A 10,348-nucleotide genomic window follows, 5' to 3' on the forward strand; every position below is an offset into this window, starting at 1 on the left:
TATCATTATCAAATTATTTAAATTATATATTTTATGTTAACATTTTATCATAATAAATTTAGGGTTTCTCTTAGTGTATTTGAATGCTCACTGAATAATTCAACAACTAATTTGCTGTATACACTTTCTTTTCACCAACCAACCATAAGCTCAAGCACTTATCCATCATTGTTCATTTAATGTTGAAATTAAGTATAATTAATTATATTTAAATAGATAATATATCTTTCAACGGTAATATTAAAAAAACAAAAAAAAATAAAATTTATTTTATTTAGTATTCATTAATGGTTACAATAATTAATAAATATTAAATAAAATAAATTTTAATTATTTTTAGCTAATTTTTATTATTATCGAATATTTTTTATCTTTCAAATAAAACAATTCTTAAAATAACTTATGAGTATTATTTCTATGAAACCTGGCCTTATTAATTTCCAAGTTCCTTATTGATGTAACATGTTACCTTAACTATATTGCAGAAGTAAAATAAAGAATTCAACTAGGACCCAACACGGTATCCACTAATTTCAACCAACAAACAGATAAACTCATTTATTTATAATTATCATTTTACATTTTTTTTTATTCTTTCTCACTTTTTTTCTTTCCTCCCAACAAAATTTCACCCACCACTCTCAACCACTCACCCACTACCACTGCCAATGGCTACTATCCTGCAATTGTTTCAGACTACCTTACTTTTAAATTCTAAATTATAATCAATTTTAAATTTATTTTTACTTTTAAATAATATTCTTTTTACTATTTGATTTTTGGATATTTTATTATTTTTAATTTTGGATTTTTTTTCATATTTTTTTCAATTATTAGTTATTTTTAAATTAACTGGTTAAATTAATATTGGCTCTTTAGACCTTTTTCTAAAATAAACTAAAAATAGAAGTGCTTCCAAACTTTCAAGTTTCAATTGATTATTTTTCTATCTATTGAAATCCGGCTGAAATTTCTAAAAAAGTTATACTCTCTCAAAATAATTTTATTTATTTTTAACAAAATTAAAATTATTAATTAAGATAGAAATCAAGGTAGTTACTACATCATCATCATTATTATTATTATTAAGAAATCTTTCGCATCATGCATCAAAAAATATATCCACCAAAAAGAGGTATTTACATCTTTATAAGATATGTTTTGTTTAATTTTCTCTCTAATGTATTAATGTGAGACTTCATATTCCACCCCTAATGAAGCCTAATGTGATGAAAAGAGTTGAAGAAATTTCTAATGTGATAACAACAATAATTAAAAAAATGCAGAAAAAGGTTTCTTGGATTGCAAGAAACTATAATAGAGAGAAGAATTGTGAATGAAAACTATATTGAATTTATTCTATTGTTCAATATATGTACATGGACTATATTAGCGTTTGGTGGAGAGATAAACACTGAAAGACTGAGATTGAGAGACAGAGACTAAGAGATAGAGATTGAAATAAGTTTTAGTATTCTGTTTGGTGCCAAGTGAGAGACAAAAATTGAAACAAGAATAAAACTCTAATTTAATTTGCAAAAAGGATAAAATTGGAATTAATTAATTAAAATGAGAGTATATTAAGTATAAAATATTATTAAAGTTTCAGTCTCTGTTTCTAAAAATATCAGTCCCCTGTGTCCTTACATTTTGGAGGCACTGAAATACTGAAATTTTGGGGACAGAGACAGAAATTTTAGTATCAATCTCTGAATCAACAAACATGATACTGTATTTCAGTCTCTCAGTCTCTATCCCAGTACTGCAAAACAAATGCTACCTAAGTGACTCAATTGGTATTATCCTCAATTGTGAGCACTGATTCATTGGAGCTATCAAGGTTTTATTTTTGAGAGTAGGAATGATGATAAAACTCTTACATTCACCCATCAAAATGTGTTCATATGCAAAAGATATTCATATCTTTATAAGATAAGTTTTGTTCGTCTCTCTAATAAATAGGTGATTTATATTTTCTTATAAAAAATATTCATTTTGAGAATATACTGACCAATAAAAGGCAATTTAAATTATATCCACATAAAATCCTATGTAAATATCACACGGATTTATTTGGATTTTTTTAAATTTTTCTTTCAAACACTATATAAATAAAAGTGAAAGACATAGCATACTCTAAAAATATGTTATCTAACTTTAATATTTATTATATATACCTCTTGAATATCTATTGAGTTGATCGTTGACATTCTTTAAAATAAAAAAATTTGCCTTAATCTTTGGTCTTATTATGTTTCGATCCTATAAATTTATGTTCTACAAATATGAAATGTTTCAAATCCAAAACAATATCCTTTTTAACCTTAAAAGAAATTAAATTAGTGTGATTCATCCTAAAATTTAATTGTTAGTTTTTTAGTTGAATAAACCACTTAATTATTATAGTACTTTACAAACTTCAATTTGGGATCTAATTAACATATATATACCTACATTATTGTTAATTTGATGGCCACTCTTGGATATTTACTGGATGAAAAAAACAAAAATATTTGCCCTGAATAAATTATTAATTTCCCAAGCTAGGTCTCACATGTGTGGCAATGAGGTTCTTATGCTTCATCAATTTAAGAAAAATTGCATGCGACATATCGTCAATGCATGCATGCATGCATGGCACTATATCTAGCTAAACTAATCAAGAAACTTAATTTTGGTACATACCTACTAATTAATGATTAAATAATATATATATCAACTAAAAAATTCAGTGCTGTCACACTCGTTGATGAAAAACATCATCTAAATTTCTTTTGATTAAATTAAAGCAAACAAAATAATGACAAAGAACTGAAAGAAGTGATAAGCTTAATCAACTTGTCTGTCTTTATAGCTAGATGACAAACTGTATATATAGGGATTTTCATTAAATAATCATGATGATTAAGAAAGTTCTTAATTATTATAATAATTATTATTAACTTGAGAGTAAGGACTTAATACCAAGTCCCATCAATGATGACCAAATTTTGGTGAGATTATGTGATTATTATGTTGGTCTAATCCAAATTTTAAAGTTATAATACGTACCATAGGTACCATTATGCTTTACATGATCATTTAATTTGTTTTTCATATAGTTTCAAAGATCATAATCATTGTAAATGATACATATATAAATCGGTGAAAACTCAGGTACAATCGATTTCACGTGAAGTTGATAATCAAGAGTCGTTAGATAAAAATTTAGTCAAATCAGTCAAATCATTTAACGGTTCGCTCTCAATTATCAACTTCAGTTGATTGCACATAAGTTTTTCCCTCTTATGTATATAAAAAAAAATTAAATAAATACAAAACAAAAATCAATCACTGAATTTAACTATATGTTTATGTATATTTATTCATGTATTTTTTTTAACTAAATAATTAGTTGCCAAAATAATCAAACATGTTATAATAATAGAATATATAATCAAATTTATTTATAGTAATATAATAATTGACAAATACGTATTTTTATATTCGTGATTAATTTTTTTTGTATAATTAATTAATTAAATTGTTGAAGCTAAGCTTAGGTTTTGTCGGGTACGAATTGTATATATGCAGTGATGTCTCTATTTATTTGGTCAAGTTGTATGCAGCTGTGACATTGACATAACAACTTTTTCCCAACAAACCAAAAACAGTGATTAAAACATAACAGTGGTGCTTAGGTACATGATTAATATATATATTAATTAAAAAAAAGAAAAGAAAAATGTGTACATAGACAGAATTAACCACTCAGGCATTATTTTTTTTAATTTTTAGTCAACGGAAAAGGTAAAATATTATCTTCTTTAAGTAATTTCATAAAAAGAAAAATATCTACACATTAATATTTCAAATTTTAAATTTGATATGACTTGCCAAAAACACGGCAAAGTCGATAGGAAACATCTTAAAGACATATACGTTATGCTGTATCTTCAACTTGATCTTATAAAGATTAATTAATTAATTAAGTTACAAAAAATAAAGAAATTTTGACTGATAAAAAAATTATTAAAAAGATATTTATTTACGTATTTTTTTATTAGTTTAAATTATTTAGAAAAATAAAATTTTATAACATAATATTAAAATTTTTATGATTTAAATTTTAAAAATTTAATCTTTATATAAAAAATATATTAAAAATATAATTATTTAATGCGTTTTTCAACTGACTATTAGAAGTATATAGAAACCATAAAGATAATAATAAATAAAATATATTGTAAGAATTGTTGTGGTTCTACTACAAGAGAAAACATTAAAAAAAAAAATATTACTGCAAAAAATCACCAACAGTAGACCACTACTTTTTGTAGTAGATATCTTTAGTTTATTACCAAAAAATTTCTAAGTTGATGTTTTAGCATAAAATGAATATATGTTGAGATATTTAATTTCTATCTCTTTTTTAGACATTTTATTACATAAAAATGGTACATCAAATTTGATTATCTAAAAAAAAATTACTCTATATGTTAACTTATCAACCATCTATATAACTTTGCTTCTTCTTAATTAAAATTATAGGTGTTTATACATTTTTTACAACAAATAAAGACAAACTCCAATAATAATAATAATAATAATAATAATAATAAAACACTATTTTAAAGTCGTCTAACTGATATCTAGACAGAAGATAGAAAGAATTTAAATATTTCAATAGTTTGAGTGGTTAATCTTAATTATAAATATATATAATATACAACAATAATAATAATAAAGTCTTGTCCCACTAGGTGGGGTCGACTACATGAATCAAACGACATTATTGAGTTCTGTCATATATCATGTCTATAGAGAGACCGTTTATATGTAAATCTCGTTTGACCACCTCATGAATAGTCTTCTTAGGTCTTCCTCTGCCTTTCACCTCTTATTCATCTTCCATTTCATCCATCATTCTGAGTGGGTGTTCTGTGAGTCTTCTTCTCACATGTCCAAGCTACCTGAGACGCAATTCTACCATCTTTTTCACAACGGGTGCTACTCCAACTCTCTCCTTTATATCTTCATTCCTTATTTTATCCAATCGCGTATGACCACTCATCTATCTCAACATCTTCATCCCTACCACACTAAACTTATGTTTGTGTTCCCCTTTGACAACCCAACACTCCGTACTATAAAGCATAGCCGGTCTTATAGCAGTGTGATAGAATTTACCTTTAAGTTTTAAAGACACTTTTTTGTCGCATATAAAACCAGATGGACTCTGCCATTTTGACCAACCTGCTTTGATCCTATGATTTACATCATGTTCAATCTCTCCATTATCCTGTATGATGCACCCAATATATTTAAAATTTTTAACTTTTCGTAGGATGTTTTCTCCGACCTTCACCTCTATATTAGTGTTTTTCCTTCTCAAACCGAACTTGCATTCCATATATTCTGTCTTGCTACGACTTATGCGCAAACCATACACTTCTAGAGCTTCTCTCCATAAGTCCAACTTCTTATTTAGGTCTTCCCTTGATTCTCCCGTAAGGACGATATCATCGGCAAAAAGCATGCCCCATGGCACAGGCTCTTGGATGTGCTCTGTGAGTACTTCCAAAACTAATGTGAAAAGGTATGGACTTAAAGATGATCCCTGGTGTAATCCTATATCAATAGAAAATTTCTCTGTCACACCACCTTAAGTCTTCACACTAGTTGTGCCCCCATCATACATGTCTTTAATTGCACAAATATATGCGATCATTACTCTCCTATTTTCTAAGACCTTCCACAAGACCTCCCTTAGCATCCTATTGTACGCTTTTTCCAAATCAATAAACACCATACGTATATTCCTTTTATTACTACGATACCTCTCCATCGTCCTTCTTAACATGTATATCGCTTCGATGGTAGATCTGTCTAGCATAAATTCAAATTGGTTCTCTGTTACTTGTGTTTCTTTTCTTAACCTCCGTTCTATCATCCTTTTCCATAACTTCATGGTATGGCTCATGAGTTTGATCCCTCTATAGTTTTTCTCATCTTTGTATATCACCCTTATTCTTGTAGATAGGTACCAAGGTGCTCTTTCTCCACTCATCAGACATCTTCTTTGACCTTAAAATCTCATTAAAAAGCTTGGTTAACCAGTTGATGTCTTTTCCTCCAAGACCCTTCCAAACCTTATTCGAGATATTATCAGGTCTTACTGTCCTACCATTTTTCATCTGCTTTAGAGCTTCTTTTACCTCGAAATCTCAAATCCTTCGACAGTAGTCAAAGTTTTGATCTTCTTCCCTTTGTGCATAACCGACCAAGACTCGAAAGGGTCTTATGTCCTTCATTAAATAACTCGTAGAAGGAGTTCTTCCACCTTTCATTAATCTTCTCCTCTTGAGCCAGCACCTCTTCATCCTTATCCTTTATGCACTTAAGCTGATTCAAATCTCTCGTTCTTCTTTCAATGCTCTTTGCGATTCTATATATACCTTTTTCTCCTTCTTTCGTACCCAAAGATTGGTAGAGACCCTCATATGCTCTTTTTCTTACTTCACTTATAGCCACTTTTGTCTCTTTCTTAGTCGCCTTATATTTTCTGCATTGCGGCATAAAGACCACTTTTTAAAGCACTCCTTTTTTTATCTTTATCTTTTCTTGTACACTCGCATTCCACTACCAGGACTCTTTGTCTCTTGGTCCTATTCCTTTAAATTTACCAAAACTTTCGTTTGCTATTCTTCTAATAACTTCTGCCATCTTCCTCTACATCTATTTTGCGCTTCCATTCCCATCCCACTTTGCCTCTTCTCCTACCTATCTTAAGAAGCTTCATTGTTCCTCACCTTTCATTCGCCACCACCTCATCCTTAGGTTTTTTTTATTATGTCTTTTTCTCAACTTTTGTTCAACGTGAAAATCCATGACGAGCATCTTATGTTGTATTGTCAAACCCTCTCTCGGAATAATTTTACAATTAATGCAAAATTTTTGGTCGACTTTTCTCAACAAGAAGAAGTCGATTTGAGAACTTGTCATGCCACTCTTATAGGTTATAAGATGTTTGTCTCTCTTTTTAAAACATGTATTTGCGATGAGAAGGTCAAAGGTTGACGAAAAGTCCAAAATAGTTTTACCCTCGGCATTGACCACCCTAAAACTATGGTCTCCGTGAATACTTCAATACCTAGTCACTTTTCTTCCAACATGGCCATTTAAATCTCCTTATAAGAAAATATTATCTCCCGAAGGTATGTCTTGGACTAAACTCGCTAAATCCTCCCAAAACCTTATCTTGTGTTGTTTGTCCGAACCCACTTGCGGTGCATCGACACTAATAACATGAAAAGCATCCCTATCCACCACAAGTTTGATAGAGATGATCTGATCTCCCACTCTCTTGACATCCACTACGTCCTTCTTCCACCCCACAATAATACCAACCCCATTCCTATTCTTCACATTTTCTGTATACCAAAGTTTGAAAGCGGACATATCCAACTCCCTAGCTTTCGCACCAACCCATTTTATTTCTTGTAGGCACATAATGTTAATCTTCCTCCTTGTCATAGTGTCCACCACCTCCATGAATTTTTCTGTCAGAGTGCCTATGTTCCATATCTCAAATCTCAACCTTCTGTCTCTCCGACCTTTGCCTTTTACTTTATGAACTAACTTTTTTACCCTCGTCCATTCACGAAAATGCAGGAATCCTTGCTCATTTAACACTACATCTGGACACCGATGCAGCGGCTCTTGCTCATTTGACACCATACTTGAGCCATACAGCGTGTTGCTTTCGGACAACGATTTAGCTTTAGCACAATAATGTCTTTGATTCATGTAATGGAGATTCGACTATGTTTTTATGTTGGTTGTCGAAGACCTAACATAACCCTCCTCCTTTATCCGGGTTTGGGACCAGTTATGTACCGCAAGTGTAACATATGCGGAGTTATATATATAATATATATTAATTAAAATTAATAATTAAAATTATTGGAACATAAATATTTAAAAAAAATTTACAAGATAAATAAAAAAATACATAAAATTATATTAGAATTTAAACTTTAAAATTGAGCATTTTTCCTCCGTTGAGTGGTAAAATTATATATAAAAAAATGTACTGTGTTTGTTTCCATGGTGTGTTTGTGTTGTTGGGGAAAGGATAAGGACATGAGATATATTGACATGGGCATAAGCGTCCCATACTGAGAAGAGAGTCCTAATCTGGAGGGTAGGGACCATAATCCCCTTTAGTTTAGGGACGGTGGAGGCCAGCCATATGTGGTAGTGGTAGGAGCCATTGGGTCCCACTTGGCTTGGGAAGAACCAAACCATCCCCTCATGCCCATGGACCCCCTTAGGGCTTAGCCCATTGAATTCCCTTGTCCCTTTTCTTTATAGAGATTTAGATAATAAATTAAACTAATTTAGATTTAATTAAATAATAAATTTATTTGTCCATTTAAATAAATGTCAGAAATTTAAATACTATTTTATTCATGCAGTTAGATTCATGGTAAATTAGTTCTTAGTTTGTCGGATAAAAAAATATTGTGGATAAAAAAATTTAAATTAAATTAAATTTAAATTAAATTAATTTTAAATTACGTTAAAGAATTGATGATACGATGATAATGATGAACAAGTTGGGAATGTGACATTGATTTAATTTAGAGGGTATACCATACCTCCTTCCTAAGACTAAGACCATGAGCTGTCCTATAAAAATAAAAAATACTTAGCACGTATTTAATTTGTATTTTTATTTTGATTTTCAGTACCTTTTATTTTTAAAATTTTATACAAAAGAAATAAAAATAAAAAATATAATTTTATTATTTTATTATTATTATTTTTTTCTTTCACAACAATATGATATTGATGTTCTTGTTATGATACTCTTTTTTCTATTCCCAGTCTTGTACACTTGGATTCTGATTTAGTGTTTTTTTATTTCCATCTTGATTATTATTAACTTTTCTTTTATTGATAATTTATATTATCGTTAAAAAAGGTTTATTATCTTTTATACTGTCTGTAATGTTATAACATAGTGTTTGGAAGATTCCTACTTAAGAGAATTTATATTATATATAGATTATTGGTAATTTAGATTATCATTAAATCATCTTCCAAGTAATGGCATGTAATCCAACGACACTGATTTAATCATTAAATAATTTAAAGTAGATTATATAACAAGTAATTCAATTCAACAATACTAATAACTAGATTAATTCTAAACTTTTCTTTTTTCAATTTATAAGTACTTTTTGGTAGACAAACTTAAATACTTAAGGAAACAAAAAGCATATATTCTCAATTTCTTGAAATTAAAAAAAGATCTTGCTTGGGGGCTTATTTTGTTAAGCACTGTTCATTTTGGGCTATTCATATGGGTCTGACGAAATGTCTCTAATTTTGTTCTGGAAACAGGTTTCTTTAAAGTTTTTGGATTGTTTTTATTGGAAGGTTTTTTATCCTAGAAAATAGTTATATGATGAATGTTTCGGGCCGTAGGTGAAAATAGTTTCATGATCAATGTTTAGTGCATTTTTTTGTTTTTGGTAAAAGGTGAAAATTTTTATTTTCTCGATTTATGAATCCTTAACAAACAAAAATTTTAATTAGACTTTTCTTTTCGTCAAATCTCTGGTCAGTGACCATGCATACAAAAGAGAATTCAGGCCACAAAAAATTATATACGCGGTGTTTAAAACTCGACCCAAGAAAAAACAATCGTGTTTTATTCTCTTATAAATTATTATTTTTCTAACACACAGTATGTTATTCTATATTTATAACTTGTAAATACATGACACAAATACTTGAGTCAAGACATATAGTAATATAAATATAATATAACAATATAATTGAGTAAAGTATTATTTTTGTTTCCAATATTTGAGATAAGTCTTAACGTTTCAATCGTTCTGTTTAAGTTCCTAACGTTTTAAAATTGACTTAATGTTATCCTATAATTAGAGATCTGTCAACAGAATTGATGGCGGGACAAAATTGAGACAATTTTAAAATATTAGGGGCTTAAATAGGACGAAAACGTTAGGGACAAAAATGATACATAGAAATAAATTTTAATTTTATTTTTCAATAATATCAATTTTTTACAGTACATAGTTATTTAATTATTTTTTAATTACGTCTAGATAAATTACATTTAATCACATTACTTTTATTTTAAATAATTTTTTTTTAATTTTACTCTTAAAGATTTTTACTTATCATAAAATGCTTGCAGAAGAAATAGTACATAAACTTGTGAAAAAGAAAAAAATGATACATATACAATAAAGTATAAATTATACCTTTTGTTTCTAATATATTGAAATTCTTTAATATTTAATTTAGTTAAATTTTATTTTTAATTTTACTC

The sequence above is a fragment of the Arachis duranensis genome, chromosome 8, assembly GCF_000817695.3.
Source record: "Arachis duranensis cultivar V14167 chromosome 8, aradu.V14167.gnm2.J7QH, whole genome shotgun sequence".
NCBI classification, from domain to species: Eukaryota; Viridiplantae; Streptophyta; class Magnoliopsida; order Fabales; family Fabaceae; genus Arachis; species Arachis duranensis.